The sequence below is a fragment of the Ursus arctos genome, chromosome Y (genome assembly GCF_023065955.2).
Source record: "Ursus arctos isolate Adak ecotype North America chromosome Y, UrsArc2.0, whole genome shotgun sequence".
Lineage (NCBI taxonomy): Eukaryota > Metazoa > Chordata > Mammalia > Carnivora > Ursidae > Ursus > Ursus arctos.
Genome location: NC_079874.1, coordinates 4,686,405 through 4,710,163, shown reverse-complemented (window position 1 = coordinate 4,710,163; position 23,759 = coordinate 4,686,405).

Here is a 23,759-nt window from a genome sequence, read left to right as displayed (position 1 = left end):
ACACACACACACTATCACACTCACAACACCGCACTCACACTGGGTCTCCAACACAGCCGTCAACACTTGGAACTGCTTTAACATAATCACAAACATGGTCCTGACACACACATATACAAATAACACACACAAACACCCATCGACTTTTTCTTGCAGGCATACACAATGGTTTCCTGCAAACACACACACACACACACACACACAAAAGTCACACTCACGACAGAGCACTCACATTGGATCTCCAGCAGAGCCATGAACACTTGGAATTACCTTAACATATTCACAGACGTGGTCCCGAAACACACATGCAGAAGAAACACACAAAAACACCCTACGACTTTTTCTTACAGACATACACAATGGTATCCAGCAAAACACACACACACACACACACATACACTATCACACGCACAACACAGCACTCACACTGGGTCCCCGGCATAGCCATCAACAGTTGGAACTGCCCTAACATACTCACAAACGTGGTCCCGACACACACATACACAAGAAACACACACAAACTCCCATTGACTTTTACTTACAGTCATGCACAATGGTTTCCGCATACACACACACACACACACACACTCACACTCTCACACTCACAACACAGCATTCACACTGGCACTTGAATCTGCCCTAACATACAAACAAACGTGGTCCCGACACACACATACACAAGAAACACACACAAACACCCATCAACTTTTTGTTACAGGCAGACAGAGTGGGGTTTCCACAAACACACACACACACACACACACACACACACTGTCACACTAACAGCACAGTACGCACACTGGGCCTCGGCAGAGCCATCAACACTTGGAACTGCCCTAACATACTCACAAACGTTTTCCCGACACACACATACACAAGAAACACACACAAACACCCATCGACTTTTTCTTACAGGCATACACAACGGTTTCCCGCGAACACACACACACAGTCACACTTACAACACAGCACTCACAATGGGTATCCAGCAGAACCATCAACACTTGGAACTGCTCTAAAATATTAACAAATGTGGTCGCGACACACACATACACATGAAACTCACACACACATCCATCGACTTATTCTTACAGGCATACACAATGTTTTCCCGCCAACACAAACACACACAGAAACACACACTGCCACACTCACAACACAGCATTCACACTGGCACTTGGAACTGCCACAACATACTCACATACGTGGTCCCGACACACACATACACAAGAAACACACACAAACACCCATCGACTTTTTCTTAGAAGCATACACTGTGGGGTTCCCCTAAACACACACACACACACATAGACACACACACACTATCACACTCACAACACAGCACTCTCACAGGGTCTCCAGCAGAGCCATCAACACTTGGAACTGCCCTAACATATTCACAAATGTGGTCCCGACACACACATACAGAAGAAACACACACAAACACCCATGGAATTTTTCTTATAGGCATACAGACTGGTTTCCTGCAAACACACACACAGACACGCACACACACTGTCACACTCACAACACACACTCACACTGGATATCCAGCAAACTCATGAACACTTGGAACTGCCCTCACACACTCACAAATGTGGATCTGAAACACAATACGCAAGAACACACAAATACACCCATCGACTTTTTCATACAGGCATACACAATGGTTACCCGAAAACACACACACACACACACACTCTCACACTCACAACACAGCACTCACTCTGTACCTCGGCAGAGACATCAACACTTGGAACTGCCCTAACATACTCACAAACGTTTTCCCAACACAGACATACAGAAGAAACACACAAACACCCATCGACATTTTCTTACAGGCGTACACAATGGTTTCCCGCAAACACACGCGCACACACACTATCACACTCACAACACGGCACTCACAGTGCGTATCCAGCAGAGCCATCAACACTTGGAACTGCCCTCACACACTCACAAATGTGGATCTGAAACACAATACGCAAGAACACAAATACACCCATCGACTTTTTCATACAGGCATACACAATGGTTACCAGAAAACACACACACACACACACACACACACACTGTCACACTCGCAACACAGCACTCACACTGGGCCTCGGCAGAGCCATCAACACTTGGAACTGCCCTAACATACTCACAAACGTTTTCCCGACACACACATACACAAGAAACACACACAAACACCCATGGAATTTTTCTTACACGCGTACACAGGGGGTTCTGAAACACACACAGACACACACACACTATCACACTCACAACACAGCACTCACACTGGGTCTCCAACACAGCCGTCAACACTTGGAACTGCTTTAACATAATCACAAACATGGTCCTGACACACACATATACAAATAACACACACAAACACCCATCGACTTTTTCTTGCAGGCATACACAATGGTTTCCTGCAAACACACACACACACACACACACACACAAAAGTCACACTCACGACAGAGCACTCACATTGGATCTCCAGCAGAGCCATGAACACTTGGAATTACCTTAACATATTCACAAACGTGGTCCCGAAACACACATGCAGAAGAAACACACAAAAACACCCTACGACTTTTTCTTACAGACATACACAATGGTATCCAGCAAAACACACACACACACACACACATACACTATCACACGCACAACACAGCACTCACACTGGGTCCCCGGCATAGCCATCAACAGTTGGAACTGCCCTAACATACTCACAAACGTGGTCCCAACACACACATACACAAGAAACACACACAAACTCCCATTGACTTTTACTTACAGTCATGCACAATGGTTTCCGCAAACACACACACACACACTATCACACTCACAACACAGCATTCACACTGGCACTTGAATCTGCCCTAACATACAAACAAACGTGGTCCCGACACACACATACACAAGAAACACACACAAACACCCATCAACTTTTTGTTACAGGCAGACAGAGTGGGGTTTCCACAAACACACACACACACACACACACACACTGTCACACTAACAGCACAGTACGCACACTGGGCCTCGGCAGAGCCATCAACACTTGGAACTGCCCTAACATACTCACAAACGTTTTCCCGACACACACATACACAAGAAACACACACAAACACCCATCGTCTTTTTCTTACAGGCATACACAACGGTTTCCCGCGAACACACACACACAGTCACACTTACAACACAGCACTCACAATGGGTATCCAGCAGAACCATCAACACTTGGAACTGCTCTAAAATATTAACAAATGTGGTCGCGACACACACATACACATGAAACTCACACACACATCCATCGACTTATTCTTACAGGCATACACAATGTTTTCCCGCCAACACAAACACACACAGAAACACACACTGCCACACTCACAACACAGCATTCACACTGGCACTTGGAACTGCCACAACATACTCACATACGTGGTCCCGACACACACATACACAAGAAACACACACAAACACCCATCGACTTTTTCTTAGAAGCATACACTGTCGGGTTCCCCCAAACACACACACACACAGAGACACACACACACTATCACACTCACAACACAGCACTCTCACTGGGTCTCCAGCAGAGCCATCAACACTTGGAACTGCCCTAACATATTCACAAATGTGGTCCCGACACACACATACAGAAGAAACACACACAAACACCCATGGAATTTTTCTTATAGGCATACAGACTGGTTTCCTGCAAACACACACACAGACACGCACACACACTGTCACACTCACAACACACACTCACACTGGATATCCAGCAAACTCGTGAACACTTGGAACTGCCCTCACACACTCAGAAATGTGGATCTGAAACACAATACGCAAGAACACACAAATACACCCATCGACTTTTTCATACAGGCATACACAATGGTTACCCGAAAACACACATACACACACACACACACACTCTCATACTCACAACACAGCGCTCACTCTGTACCTCGGCAGAGACATCAACACTTGGAACTGCCCTCACACACTCACAAATGTGGATCTGAAACACAATACGCAAGAACACACAAATACACCCATCGACTTTTTCATACAGGCATACACAATGGTTACCGGAAAACACACACACACACACACACACACTGTCACACTCGCAACACAGCACTCACACTGGGCCTCGGCAGAGCCATCAACACTTGGAACTGCCCTAACATACTCACAAACGTTTTCCCGACACACACATACACAAGAAACACACACAAACAGCCATGGAATTTTTCTTACAGGCGTACACAGGGGGTTCTGAAACACACACAGACACATACACACTATCACACTCACAACACCGCACTCACACTGGGTCTCCAACACAGCCGTCAACACTTGAAACTGCTTTAACATAATCACAAACATGGTCCTGACACACACATATACAAATAACACACACAAACACCCATCGACTTTTTCTTGCAGGCATACACAATGGTTTCCTGCAAACACACACACACACACACACACACAAGTCACACTCACGACAGAGCACTCACATTGGATCTCCAGCAGAGCCATGAACACTTGGAATTACGTTAACATATTCACAAACGTGGTCCCGAAACACACATGCAGAAGAAACACACAAAAACACACAACGACTTTTTCTTACAGACATACACAATGGTATCCAGCAAAACACACACACACACACACACACATACACTATCACACGCACAACACAGCACTCACACTGGGTCCCCGGCATAGCCATCAACACTTGGAACTGCCCTAACATACTCACAAACGTTTCACCGACAGACACATACACAAGAAACACACACAAACACCCATCGACTTTTCTTAAAGGTGTACACAACGGTTTCCCGGAACACACACACACACAGTCACACTTACAACACAGCACTCACAATGGGTATCCAGCAGAACCATCAACACTTGGAACTGCCCTAAAATATTGACAAATGTGGTTGTGACACACACATATACATGAAACTCACGCATACATCCATCGACTTATTCTTACAGGCATACACAATGTTTTCCCGCCAACACAAACACACACAGAAACACACACTGCCACACTCACAACACAGCATTCACACTGGCACTTGGAACTGCCACAACATACTCACATACGTGGTCCCGACACACACATACACAAGAAACACACACAAACACCCATCGACTTTTTCTTAGAAGCATACACTGTGGGGTTCCCCCAAACACACACACACACACACAGACACACACACACTTTCACACTCACAACACAGCACTCTCACTGGGTCTCCACCAGAGCCATCAACACTTGGAACTGCCCTAACATATTCACAAATGTGGTCCCGACACACACATACAGAAGAAACACACACAAACACCCATGGAATTTTTCTTATAGGCATACAGACTGGTTTCCTGCAAACACACACACAGACACGCACACACACTGTCACACTCACAACACACACTCACACTGGATATCCAGCAAACTCATAAACACTTGGAACTGCCCTCACACACTCACAAATGTGGATCTGAAACACAATACGCAAGAACACACAAATACACCCATCGACATTTTCATACAGGCATACACAATGGTTACCCGAAAACACACACACACACACACACTGTCACACTCGCAACACAGCACTCACACTGGGCCTCGGCAGAGCCATCAACACTTGGAACTGCCCTAACATACTCACAAACGTTTTCCCGACACACACATACACAAGAAACACACACAAACACCCATGGAATTTTTCTTACGGGCGTACACAGGGGGTTCTGAAACACACACAGACACACACACACTATCACACTCACAACACAGCACTCACACTGGGTCTCCAACACAGCCGTCAACACTTGGAACTGCTTTAACATAATCACAAACATGGTCCTGACACACACATATACAAATAACACACACAAACACCCATCGACTTTTTCTTGCAGGCATACACAATGGTTTCCTGCAAACACACACACACACACACACACAAAAGTCACACTCACGACAGAGCACTCACATTGGATCTCCAGCAGAACCATGAACACTTGGAATTACCTTAACATATTCACAAACGTGGTCCCGAAACACACATGCAGAAGAAACACACAAAAACACCCTACGACTTTTTCTTACAGACATACACAATGGTATCCAGCAAAACACACACACACACACACACACACACATACACTATCACACGCACAACACAGCACTCACACTGGGTCCCCGGCATAGCCATCAACAGTTGGAACTGCCCTAACATACTCACAAACGTGGTCCCGACACACACATACACAAGAAACACACACAAACTCCCATTGACTTTTACTTACAGTCATGCACAAAGGTTTCCGCAAACACACACACACACACACACTATCACACTCACAACACAGCATTCACACTGGCACTTGAATCTGCCCTAACATACAAACGTGGTCCCGACACACACATACACAAGAAACACACACAAACACCCATCAACTTTTTGTTACAGGCAGACAGAGTGGGGTTTCCCCAAACACACACACACACACACACACACACACTGTCACACTAACAGCACAGTACGCACACTGGGCCTCGGCAGAGCCATCAACACTTGGAACTGCCCTAACATACTCACAAACGTTTTCCCGACACACACATACACCAGAAACACACACAAACACCCATCGACCTTTTCTTACAGGCATACACAACGGTTTCCCGTGAACACACACACACAGTCACACTTACAACACAGCACTCACAATGGGTATCCAGCAGAACCATCAACACTTGGAAGTGCCCTAAAATATTGACAAATGTGGTCGCGACACACACATACACATGAAACTCACACACACATCCATCGACTTATTCTTACAGGCATACACAATGTTTTCCCGCCAACACAAACACACACAAAAACAAACACTGCCACACTCACAACACAGCATTCACACTGGCACTTGGAACTGCCACAACATACTCACATACGTGGTCCCGACACACACATACACAAGAAACACACACAAACACCCATCGACTTTTTCTTAGAAGCATACACTGTGGGGTTCCCCCAAACACACACACACACACACACAGACACACACACACTGTCACACTCACAACACAGCACTCTCACTGGGTCTCCAGCAGAGCCATCAACACTTGGAACTGCCCTAACATATTCACAAATGTGGTCCCGACACACACATACAGAAGAAACACACACAAACACCCATGGAATTTTTCTTATAGGCATACAGACTGGTTTCCTGCAAACACACACACAGACACGCACACACACTGTCACACTCACAACACACACTCACACTGGATATCCAGCAAACTCATGAACACTTGGAACTGCCCTCACACACTCACAAATGTGGATCTGAAACACAATACGCAAGAGCACACAAATACACCCATCGACTTTTTCATACAGGCATACACAATGGTTACCCGAAAACACACACACACACACACAAACTCTCACACTCACAACACAGCACTCACTCTGTACCTCGGCAGAGACATCAACACTTGGAACTGCCCTCACACACTCACAAATGTGGATCTGAAACACAATACGCAAGAACACACAAATGCACCCATCGACTTTTTCATACGGGCATACACAATGGTTACCGGAAAACACACACACACACACACACACACTGTCACACTCGCAACACAGCACTCACACTGGGCCTCGGCAGAGCCATCAACACTTGGAACTGCCCTAACATACTCACAAACGTTTTCCCGACACACACATACACAAGAAACACACACAAACACCCATGGAATTTTTCTTACAGGCGTACACAGGGGGTTCTGAAACACACACAGACACACACACACTATCACACTCACAACACAGCACTCACACTGGGTCTCCAACACAGCCGTCAACACTTGGAACTGCTTTAACATAATCACAAACATGGTCCTGACACACACATATACAAATAACACACACAAACACCCATCGACTTTTTCTTGCAGGCATACACAATGGTTTCCTGCAAACACACACACACACACACACACACAAAAGTCACACTCACGACAGAGCACTCACATTGGATCTCCAGCAGAGCCATGAACACTTGGAATTACCTTAACATATTCACAAACGTGGTCCCGAAACACACATGCAGAAGAAACACACAAAAACACCCTACGACTTTTTCTTACAGACATACACAATGGTATCCAGCAAAACACACACACACACACATACACTATCACACGCACAACACAGCACTCACACTGGGTCCCCGGCATAGCCATCAACAGTTGGAACTGCCCTAACATACTCACAAACGTGGTCCCGACACACACATACACAAGAAACACACACAAACTCCCATTGACTTTTACTTACAGTCATGCACAATGGATTCCGCAAACACACACACACACACACTCTCACACTCACAACACAGCGTTCACACTGGCACTTGAATCTGCCCTAACATACAAACAAACGTGGTCCCGACACACACATACACAAGAAACACACACAAACACCCATCAACATTTTGTTACAGGCAGACAGAGTGGGGTTTCCCCAAACACACACACACACACTGTCACACTAACAGCACAGTACGCACACTGGGCCTCGGCAGAGCCATCAACACTTGGAACTGCCCTAACATACTCACAAACGTTTTCCCGACACACACATACACAAGAAACACACACAAACACCCATCGACTTTTTCTTACAGGCATACACAACGGTTTCCCGCGAACACACACACACACAGTCACACTTACAACACAGCACTCACAATGGGTATCCAGCAGAACCATCAACACTTGGAACTGCCCTAAAATATTGACAAATGTGGTCGCGACACACACATACACATGAAACTCACACACACATCCATCGACTTATTCTTACAGGCATACACAATATGTTCCCGCCAACACAAACACACACAGAAACACACACTGCCACACTCACAACACAGCATTCACACTGGCACTTGGAACTGCCACAACATACTCACATACGTGGTCCCGACACACACATACACAAGAAACACACACAAACACCCATCGACTTTTTCTTAGAAGCATACACTGTGGGGTTCCCCCAAACACACACACACACAGAGACACACACACACTGTCACACTCACAACACAGCACTCTCACTGGGTCTCCAGCAGAGCCATCAACACTTGGAACTGCCCTAACATATTCACAAATGTGGTCCCGACACACAAATACAGAAGAAACACACACAAACACCCATCGAATTTTTCTTATAGGCATACAGACTGGTTTCCTGCAAACACACACACAGACACGCACACACACTGTCACACTCACAACACACACTCACACTGGATATCCAGCAAACTCATAAACACTTGGAACTGCCCTCACACACTCACAAATGTGGATCTGAAACACAATACGCAAGAACACACAAATACACCCATCGACTTTTTCATACAGGCATACACAATGGTTACCCGAAAACACACACACACACACACACACACTCTCACACTCACAACACAGCACTCACTCTGTACCTCGGCAGAGACATCAACACTTGGATCTGCCCTCACACACTCACAAATGTGGATCTGAAACACAATACGCAAGAACACACAAATACACCCATCGACTTTTTCATACAGGCATACACAATGGTTACCGGAAAACACACACACACACACACACACAGTGTCACACTCGCAACACAGCACTCACACTGGGCCTCGGCAGAGCCATCAACACTTGGAACTGCCCTAACATACTCACAAACGTTTTCCCGACACACACATACACAAGAAACACACAGAAACACCCATTGAGTTTTTCTTACAGGCGTACACAGGGGGTTCTGAAACACACACAGACACACACACACTATCACACTCACAACACAGCACTCACACTGGGTCTCCAACACAGCCGTCAACACTTGGAACTGCTTTAACATAATCACAAACATGGTCCTGACACACACATATACAAATAACACACACAAACACCCATCGACTTTTTCTTGCAGGCATACACAATGGTTTCCTGCAAACACACACACACACAAACACACACAAAAGTCACACTCACGACAGAGAACTCACATTGGATCTCCAGCAGAGCCATGAACACTTGGAATTACCTTAACATGTTCACAAACGTGGTCCCGAAACACACATGCAGAAGAAACACACAAAAACACCCTACGACTTTTTCTTACAGACATACACAATGGTATCCAGCAAAACACACACACACACACACACATACACTATCACACGCACAACACAGCACTCACACTGGGTCCCCGGCATAGCCATCAACAGTTGGAACTGCCCTAACATACTCACAAACGTGGTCCCGACACACACATACACAAGAAACACACACAAACTCCCATTGACTTTTACTTACAGTCATATACAATGGTTTCCGCAAACACACACACACACACACTCTCACAACACAGCATTCACACTGGCACTTGAATCTGCCCTAACATACAAACAAACGTGGTCCCGACACACACATACACAAGAAACACACACAAACACCCATCAACATTTTGTTACAGGCAGACAGAGTGGGGTTTCCCCAAACACACACACACACACACACACACACACTGTCACACTAAAAGCACAGTACGCACACTGGGCCTCGGCAGAGCCATCAACACTTGGAACTGCCCTAACATACTCACAAACGTTTTCCCGACACACACATACACAAGAAACACACACAAACACCCATTGACTTTTTCTTACAGGCATACACAACGGTTTCCCGCGAACACACACACACACAGTCACACTTACAACACAGCACTCACAATGGGTATCCAGCAGAACCATCAACACTTGGAACTGCCCTAAAATATTGACAAATGTGGTCGCGACACACACATACACATGAAACTCACACACACATCCATCGACATATTCTTACAGGCATACACAATGTTTTCCCGCCAACACAAACACACACAGAAACACACACTGCCACACTCACAACACAGCATTCACACTGGCACTTGGAACTGCCACAACATACTCACATACGTGGTCCCGACACACACATACACAAGAACCACACACAAACACCCATCGACTTTTTCTTAGAAGCATACACTGTGGGGTTCCCCCAAACACACACACACACAGAGACACACACACACTGTCACACTCACAACACAGCACTCTCACTGGGTCTCCAGCAGAGCCATCAACACTTGGAACTGCCCTAACATATTCACAAATGTGGTCCCGACACACACATACAGAAGAAACACACACAAACACCCATGGAATTTTTCTTATATGCATACAGACTGGTTTCCTGCAAACACACACACAGACACGCACACACACTGTCACACTCACAACACACACTCACACTGGATATCCAGCAAACTCATGAACACTTGGAACTGCCCTCACACACTCACAAATGTGGATCTGAAACACAATACGCAAGAACACACAAATACACATATCGACTTTTTCATACAGGCATACACAATGGTTACCCGAAAACACACACACACACACACTCTCACACTCACAACACAGCACTCACTCTGTACCTCGGCAGAGACATCAACAGTTGGAACTGCCCTCACACACTCACAAACGTTTTCCCAACACAGACATACAGAAGAAACACACAAACACCCATCGACATTTTCTTACAGGCGTACACAATGGTTTCCCGCAAACACACGCGCACCCACACTATCACACTCACAACACGGCACTCACAGTGCGTATCCAGCAGAGCCATCAACACTTGGAACTGCCCTCACACACTCACAAATGTGGATCTGAAACACAATACGCAAGAACACAAATACACCCATCGACTTTTTCATACAGGCATACACAATGGTTACCCGAAAACACACACACACACACACACACACACACTGTCACACTCGCAACACAGCACTCACACTGGGCCTCGGCAGAGCCATCAACACTTGGAACTGCCCTAACATACTCACAAACGTTTTCCCGACACACACATACACAAGAAACACACACAAACACCCATGGAATTTTTCTTACAGGCGTACACAGGGGGTTCTGAAACACACACAGACACACACACACTATCACACTCACAACACAGCACTCACACTGGGTCTCCAACACAGCCGTCAACACTTGGAACTGCTTTAACATAATCACAAACATGGTCCTGACACACACATATACAAATAACACACACAAACACCCATCGACTTTTTCTTGCAGGCATACACAATGGTTTCCTGCAAACACACACACACACACACACACACACAAAAGTCACACTCACGACAGAGCACTCACATTGGATCTCCAGCAGAGCCATGAACACTTGGAATTACCTTAACATATTCACAAACGTGGTCCCGAAACACACATGCAGAAGAAACACACAAAAACACCCTACGACTTTTTCTTACAGACATACACAATGGTATCCAGCAAAACACACACACACACACACACATACACTATCACACGCACAACACAGCACTCACACTGGGTCCCCGGCATAGCCATCAACAGTTGGAACTGCCCTAACATACTCACAAACGTGGTCCCAACACACACATACACAAGAAACACACACAAACTCCCATTGACTTTTACTTACAGTCATGCACAATGGTTTCCGCAAACACACACACACACTATCACACTCACAAAACAGCATTCACACTGGCACTTGAATCTGCCCTAACATACAAACAAACGTGGTCCCGACACACACATACACAAGAAACACACACAAACACCCATCAACTTTTTGTTATAGGCAGACAGAGTGGGGTTTCCACAAACACACACACACACACACACAAACACACTGTCACACTAACAGCACAGTACGCACACTGGGCCTCTGCAGAGCCATCAACACTTGGAACTGCACTAACATACTCACAAACGTTTTACCGACACACACATACACCAGAAACACACACAAACACCCATCGACCTTTTCTTACAGGCATACACAACGGTTTCCCGTGAACACACACACACAGTCACACTTACAACACAGCACTCACAATGGGTATCCAGCAGAACCATCAATACTTGGAACTGCTCTAAAATATTGACAAATGTGGTCGCGACACACACATACACATGAAACTCACACACACATCCATCGACTTATTCTTACAGGCATACACAATGTTTTCCCGCCAACACAAACACACACAAAAACACACACTGCCACACTCACAACACAGCATTCACACTGGCACTTGGAACTGCCACAACATACTCACATACGTGGTCCCGACACACACATACACAAGAAACACACACAAACACCCATCGACTTTTTCTTAGAAGCATACACTGTGGGGTTGCCCCAAACACACACACACACACATAGACACACACACACTGTCACACTCACAACACAGCACTCTCACTGGGTCTCCAGCAGAGCCATCAACACTTGGAACTGCCCTAACATATTCACAAATGTGGTCCCGACACACACATACAGAAGAAACACACACAAACACCCATGGAATATTTCTTATAGGCATACAGGCTGGTTTCCTGCAAACACACACACAGACACGCACACACACTGTCACACTCACAACACACACTCACACTGGATATCCAGCAAACTCATGAACACTTGGAACTGCCCTCACACACTCACAAATGTGGATCTGAAACACAATACGCAAGAACACACAAATACACCCATCGACTTTTTCATACAGGCATACACAATGGTTACCCGAAAACACACACACACACACACAAACTCTCACACTCACAACACAGCACTCACTCTGTACCTCGGCAGAGACATCAACACTTGGAACTGCCCTCACACACTCACAAATGTGGATCTGAAACACAATACGCAAGAACACACAAATACACCCATCGACTTTTTCATACAGGCATACACAATGGTTACCCGAAAACACACACACACACACACACACTCTCACACTCACAACACAGCACTCACACTGGGCCTCGGCAGAGCCATCAACACTTGGAACTGGCCTCACATACTCACAAACGTTTTCCCGAAACACACATACACAAGAAACACACACAAACACCCATGGAATTTTTCTTACAGGCGTACACAGGGGGTTCTGAAACACACACAGACACACACACACTCTCACACTCACAACATAGCACTCACACTGGGTCTCCAACACAGCCGTCAACACTTGGAACTGCTTAAAAATAATCACAAACATGGTCCTGACACACACATATACAAAGAACACACACAAACACCCATCGACTTTTTCTTGCAGGCATACACAATGGTTTCCTGCAAACACACACACACACACACACACAAAAGTCACACTCACGACAGAGCACTCACATTGGATCTCCAGCAGAGCCATGAACACTTGGAATTACCTTAACATATTCACAAACGTGGTCCCGAAACACACATGCAGAAGAAACACACAAAAACACCCTACGACTTTTTCTTACAGACATACACAATGGTATCCAGCAAAACACACACACACACACACATACACTATCACACGCACAACACAGCACTCACACTGGGTCCCCGGCATAGCCATCAACAGTTGGAACTGCCCTAACATACTCACAAACGTGGTCCCGACACACACATACACAAGAAACACACACAAACTCCCATTGACTTTTACTTACAGTCATGCACAATGGTTTCCGCAAACACACACACACACACACTCTCACAACACAGCATTCACACTGGCACTTGAATCTGCCCTAACATACAAACAAACGTGGTCCCGACACACACATACACAAGAAACACACACAAACACCCATCAACATTTTGTTACAGGCAGACAGAGTGGGGTTTCCCCAAACACACACACACACACACACACACACTGTCACACTAAAAGCACAGTACGCACACTGGGCCTCGGCAGAGCCATCAACACTTGGAACTGCCCTAACATACTCACAAACGTTTTCCCGACACACACATACACAAGAAACACACACAAACACCCATCGACTTTTTCTTACAGGCATACACAACGGTTTCCCGCGAACACACACACACACAGTCACACTTACAACACAGCACTCACAATGGGTATCCAGCAGAACCATCAACACTTGGAACTGCCCTAAAATATTGACAAATGTGGTCGCGACACACACATACACATGAAACTCACACACACATCCATCGACATATTCTTACAGGCATACACAATGTTTTCCCGCCAACACAAACACACACAGAAACACACACTGCCACACTCACAACACAGCATTCACACTGGCACTTGGAACTGCCACAACATACTCACATACGTGGTCCCGACACACACATACACAAGAACCACACACAAACACCCATCGACTTTTTCTTAGAAGCATACACTGTGGGGTTCCCCCAAACACACACACACACAGAGACACACACACACTGTCACACTCACAACACAGCACTCTCACTGGGTCTCCAGCAGAGCCATCAACACTTGGAACTGCCCTAACATATTCACAAATGTGGTCCCGACACACACATACAGAAGAAACACACACAAACACCCATGGAATTTTTCTTATATGCATACAGACTGGTTTCCTGCAAACACACACACAGACACGCACACACACTGTCACACTCACAACACACACTCACACTGGATATCCAGCAAACTCATGAACACTTGGAACTGCCCTCACACACTCACAAATGTGGATCTGAAACACAATACGCAAGAACACACAAATACACATATCGACTTTTTCATACAGGCATACACAATGGTTACCCGAAAACACACACACACACACACTCTCACACTCACAACACAGCACTCACTCTGTACCTCGGCAGAGACATCAACAGTTGGAACTGCCCTCACACACTCACAAACGTTTTCCCAACACAGACATACAGAAGAAACACACAAACACCCATCGACATTTTCTTACAGGCGTACACAATGGTTTCCCGCAAACACACGCGCACCCACACTATCACACTCACAACACGGCACTCACAGTGCGTATCCAGCAGAGCCATCAACACTTGGAACTGCCCTCACACACTCACAAATGTGGATCTGAAACACAATACGCAAGAACACAAATACACCCATCGACTTTTTCATACAGGCATACACAATGGTTACCCGAAAACACACACACACACACACACACACACACTGTCACACTCGCAACACAGCACTCACACTGGGCCTCGGCAGAGCCATCAACACTTGGAACTGCCCTAACATACTCACAAACGTTTTCCCGACACACACATACACAAGAAACACACACAAACACCCATGGAATTTTTCTTACAGGCGTACACAGGGGGTTCTGAAACACACACAGACACACACACACTATCACACTCACAACACAGCACTCACACTGGGTCTCCAACACAGCCGTCAACACTTGGAACTGCTTTAACATAATCACAAACATGGTCCTGACACACACATATACAAATAACACACACAAACACCCATCGACTTTTTCTTGCAGGCATACACAATGGTTTCCTGCAAACACACACACACACACACACACACACAAAAGTCACACTCACGACAGAGCACTCACATTGGATCTCCAGCAGAGCCATGAACACTTGGAATTACCTTAACATATTCACAAACGTGGTCCCGAAACACACATGCAGAAGAAACACACAAAAACACCCTACGACTTTTTCTTACAGACATACACAATGGTATCCAGCAAAACACACACACACACACACACATACACTATCACACGCACAACACAGCACTCACACTGGGTCCCCGGCATAGCCATCAACAGTTGGAACTGCCCTAACATACTCACAAACGTGGTCCCAACACACACATACACAAGAAACACACACAAACTCCCATTGACTTTTACTTACAGTCATGCACAATGGTTTCCGCAAACACACACACACACTATCACACTCACAAAACAGCATTCACACTGGCACTTGAATCTGCCCTAACATACAAACAAACGTGGTCCCGACACACACATACACAAGAAACACACACAAACACCCATCAACTTTTTGTTATAGGCAGACAGAGTGGGGTTTCCACAAACACACACACACACACACACAAACACACTGTCACACTAACAGCACAGTACGCACACTGGGCCTCTGCAGAGCCATCAACACTTGGAACTGCACTAACATACTCACAAACGTTTTACCGACACACACATACACCAGAAACACACACAAACACCCATCGACCTTTTCTTACAGGCATACACAACGGTTTCCCGTGAACACACACACACAGTCACACTTACAACACAGCACTCACAATGGGTATCCAGCAGAACCATCAATACTTGGAACTGCTCTAAAATATTGACAAATGTGGTCGCGACACACACATACACATGAAACTCACACACACATCCATCGACTTATTCTTACAGGCATACACAATGTTTTCCCGCCAACACAAACACACACAAAAACACACACTGCCACACTCACAACACAGCATTCACACTGGCACTTGGAACTGCCACAACATACTCACATACGTGGTCCCGACACACACATACACAAGAAACACACACAAACACCCATCGACTTTTTCTTAGAAGCATACACTGTGGGGTTGCCCCAAACACACACACACACACATAGACACACACACACTGTCACACTCACAACACAGCACTCTCACTGGGTCTCCAGCAGAGCCATCAACACTTGGAACTGCCCTAACATATTCACAAATGTGGTCCCGACACACACATACAGAAGAAACACACACAAACACCCATGGAATATTTCTTATAGGCATACAGGCTGGTTTCCTGCAAACACACACACAGACACGCACACACACTGTCACACTCACAACACACACTCACACTGGATATCCAGCAAACTCATGAACACTTGGAACTGCCCTCACACACTCACAAATGTGGATCTGAAACACAATACGCAAGAACACACAAATACACCCATCGACTTTTTCATACAGGCATACACAATGGTTACCCGAAAACACACACACACACACACAAACTCTCACACTCACAACACAGCACTCACTCTGTACCTCGGCAGAGACATCAACACTTGGAACTGCCCTCACACACTCACAAATGTGGATCTGAAACACAATACGCAAGAACACACAAATACACCCATCGACTTTTTCATACAGGCATACACAATGGTTACCCGAAAACACACACACACACACACACACTCTCACACTCACAACACAGCACTCACACTGGGCCTCGGCAGAGCCATCAACACTTGGAACTGGCCTCACATACTCACAAACGTTTTCCCGAAACACACATACACAAGAAACACACACAAACACCCATGGAATTTTTCTTACAGGCGTACACAGGGGGTTCTGAAACACACACAGACACACACACACTCTCACACTCACAACATAGCACTCACACTGGGTCTCCAACACAGCCGTCAACACTTGGAACTGCTTAAAAATAATCACAAACATGGTCCTGACACACACATATACAAAGAACACACACAAACACCCATCGACTTTTTCTTGCAGGCATACACAATGGTTTCCTGCAAACACACACACACACACACACACAAAAGTCACACTCACGACAGAGCACTCACATTGGATCTCCAGCAGAGCCATGAACACTTGGAATTACCTTAACATATTCACAAACGTGGTCCCGAAACACACATGCAGAAGAAACACACAAAAACACCCTACGACTTTTTCTTACAGACATACACAATGGTATCCAGCAAAACACACACACACACACACATACACTATCACACGCACAACACAGCACTCACACTGGGTCCCCGGCATAGCCATCAACAGTTGGAACTGCCCTAACATACTCACAAACGTGGTCCCGACACACACATACACAAGAAACACACACAAACTCCCATTGACTTTTACTTACAGTCATGCACAATGGTTTCCGCAAACACACACACACACACACTCTCACAACACAGCATTCACACTGGCACTTGAATCTGCCCTAACATACAAACAAACGTGGTCCCGACACACACATACACAAGAAACACACACAAACACCCATCAACATTTTGTTACAGGCAGACAGAGTGGGGTTTCCCCAAACACACACACACACACACACACACACTGTCACACTAAAAGCACAGTACGCACACTGGGCCTCGGCAGAGCCATCAACACTTGGAACTGCCCTAACATACTCACAAACGTTTTCCCGACACACACATACACAAGAAACACACACAAACACCCATCGACTTTTTCTTACAGGCATACACAACGGTTTCCCGCGAACACACACACACACAGTCACACTTACAACACAGCACTCACAATGGGTATCCAGCAGAACCATCAACACTTGGAACTGCCCTAAAATATTGACAAATGTGGTCGCGACACACACATACACATGAAACTCACACACACATCCATCGACATATTCTTACAGGCATACACAATGTTTTCCCGCCAACACAAACACACACAGAAACACACACTGCCACACTCACAACACAGCATTCACACTGGCACTTGGAACTGCCACAACATACTCACATACGTGGTCCCGACACACACATACACAAGAACCACACACAAACACCCATCGACTTTTTCTTAGAAGCATACACTGTGGGGTTCCCCCAAACACACACACACACAGAGACACACACACACTGTCACACTCACAACACAGCACTCTCACTGGGTCTCCAGCAGAGCCATCAACACTTGGAACTGCCCTAACATATTCACAAATGTGGTCCCGACACACACATACAGAAGAAACACACACAAACAGCCATGGAATTTTTCTTACAGGCGTACACAGGGGGTTCTGAAACACACACAGACACACACACACTATCACACTCACAACACAGCACTCACACTGGGTCTCCAACACAGCCGTCAACACTTGGAACTGCTTTAACATAATCACAAACATGGTCCTGACACACACATATACAAATAACACACACAAACACCCATCGACTTTTTCTTGCAGGCATACACAATGGTTTCCTGCAAACACACACACACACACACACACACACAAAAGTCACACTCACGACAGAGCACTCACATTGGATCTCCAGCAGAGCCATGAACACTTGGAATTACCTTAACATATTCACAAACGTGGTCCCGAAACACACATGCAGAAGAAACACACAAAAACACCCTACGACTTTTTCTTACAGACATACACAATGGTATCCAGCAAAACACACACACACACACACACATACACTATCACACGCACAACACAGCACTCACACTGGGTCCCCGGCATAGCCATCAACAGTTGGAACTGCCCTAACATACTCACAAACGTGGTCCCAACACACACATACACAAGAAACACACACAAACTCCCATTGACTTTTACTTACAGTCATGCACAATGGTTTCCGCAAACACACACACACACTATCACACTCACAAAACAGCATTCACACTGGCACTTGAATCTGCCCTAACATACAAACAAACGTGGTCCCGACACACACATACACAAGAAACACACACAAACACCCATCAACTTTTTGTTATAGGCAGACAGAGTGGGGTTTCCACAAACACACACACACACACACACAAACACACTGTCACACTAACAGCACAGTACGCACACTGGGCCTCTGCAGAGCCATCAACACTTGGAACTGCACTAACATACTCACAAACGTTTTACCGACACACACATACACCAGAAACACACACAAACACCCATCGACCTTTTCTTACAGGCATACACAACGGTTTCCCGTGAACACACACACACAGTCACACTTACAACACAGCACTCACAATGGGTATCCAGCAGAACCATCAACACTTGGAACTGCTCTAAAATATTGACAAATGTGGTCGCGACACACACATACACATGAAACTCGCACAAACATCCATCGACTTATTCTTAGAGGCATACACAATGTTTTCCCGCCAACACAAACACACACAGAAACACACACTGCCACACTCACAACACAGCATTCACACTGGCAGTTGGAACTGCCACAACATACTCACATACGTGGCCCGACACACACATACACAAGAAACACACACAAACACCCATCGACTTTTTCTTAGAAGCATACACTGTGGGGTTCCCCCAAACACACACACACACAGAGACACACACACACTATCACACTCACAACACAGCACTCTCACTGGGTCTCCAGCAGAGCCATCAACACTTGGAACTGCCCTAACATATTCACAAATGTGGTCCCGACACACACATACAGAAGAAACACACACAAACACCCATGGAATTTTTCTTATAGGCATACAGACTGGTTTCCTGCAAACACACACACAGACACGCACACACACTGTCACACTCACAACACACACTCACACTGGATATCCAGCAAACTCGTGAACACTTGGAACTGCCCTCACACACTCAGAAATGTGGATCTGAAACACAATACGCAAGAACACACAAATACACCCATCGACTTTTTCATACAGGCATACACAATGGTTACCCGAAAACACACACACACACACACACACACTCTCACACTCACAACACAGCACTCACTCTGTACCTCGGCAGAGACATCAACACTTGGAACTGCCCTCACACACTCACAAATGTGGATCTGAAACACAATACGCAAGAACACACAATACACCCATCGACTTTTTCATACAGGCATACACAATGGTTACCGGAAAACACACACACACACACACACACTGTCACACTCGCAACACAGCACTCACACTGGGCCTCGGCAGAGCCATCAACACTTGGAACTGCCCTAACATACTCACAAACGTTTTCCCGACACACACATACACAAGAAACACACACAAACACCCATGGAATTTTTCTTACAGGCGTACACAGGGGGTTCTGAAACACACACAGACACACACACACTATCACACTCACAACACCGCACTCACACTGGGTCTCCAACACAGCCGTCAACACTTGGAACTGCTTTAACATAATCACAAACATGGCCCTGACACACACATATACAAATAACACACACAAACACCCATCGACTTTTTCTTGCAGGCATACACAATGGTTTCCTGCAAACACACACACACACACACACACACAAAAGTCACACTCACGACAGAGCACTCACATTGGATCTCCAGCAGAGCCATGAACACTTGGAATTACTTTAACATATTCACAAACGTGGTCCCGAAACACACATGCAGAAGAAACACACAAAAACACCCTACGACTTTTTCTTACAGACATACACAATGGTATCCAGCAAAACACACACACACACATACATACACTATCACACGCACAACACAACACTCACACTGGGTCCCCGGCATAGCCATCAACAGTTGGAAGTGCCCTAACATACTCACAAACGTGGTCCCGACACACACATACACAAGAAACACACACAAACTCCCATGGACTTTTACTTACAGTCATGCACAATGGTTTCCGCAAACACACACACACACACTATCACACTCACAACACAGCATTCACACTGGCACTTGAATCTGCCCTAACATACAAACAAACGTGGTCCCGACACACACATACACAAGAAACACACACAAACACCCATCAACATTTTGTTACAAGCAGACAGAGTGGGGTTTCCCCAAACACACACACACACACACACACACACACTGTCACACTAACAGCACAGTACGCACACTGGGCCTCGGCAGAGCCATCAACACTTGGAACTGCCCTAACATACTCACAAACGTTCTCCCGACACACACATACACAAGAAACACACACAAACACCCATCGACTTTTTCTTACAGGCATACACAACGGTTTCCCGCGAACACACACACACACAGTCACACTTACAACACAGCATTCACAATGGGTATCCAGCAGAACCATCAACACTTGGAACTGCCCTAAAATATTGACAAATGTGGTCGCGACACACACATACACATGAAACTCACACAAACATCCATCGACTCATTCTTAGAGGCATACACAATGTTTTCCCGCCAACACAAACACACACAGAAACACACACTGCCACACTCACAACACAGCATTCACACTGGCAGTTGGAACTGCCACAACATACTCACATACGTGGCCCGACACACACATACACAAGAAACACACACAAACACCCATCGACTTTTTCTTAGAAGCATACACTGTGGGGTTCCCCCAAACACACACACACACAGAGACACACACACACTATCACACTCACAACACAGCACTCTCACTGGGTCTCCAGCAGAGCCATCAACACTTGGAACTGCCCTAACATATTCACAAATGTGGTCCCGACACACACATACAGAAGAAACACACACAAACACCCATGGAATTTTTCTTATAGGCATACAGACTGGTTTCCTGCAAACACACACACAGACACGCACACACACTGTCACACTCACAACACACACTCACACTGGATATGCAGCAAACTCATGAACACTTGGAACTGCCCTCACACACTCACAAATGTGGATCTGAAACACAATACGCAAGAACACACAAATACACCCATCGACTTTTTCATACAGGCATACACAATGGTTACCCGAAAACACACACACACACACACACACACTCTCACACTCACAACACAGCACTCACTCTGTACCTCGGCAGAGACATCAACACTTGGAACTGCCCTCACACTCTCACAAATGTGGATCTGAAACACAATACGCAAGAACACA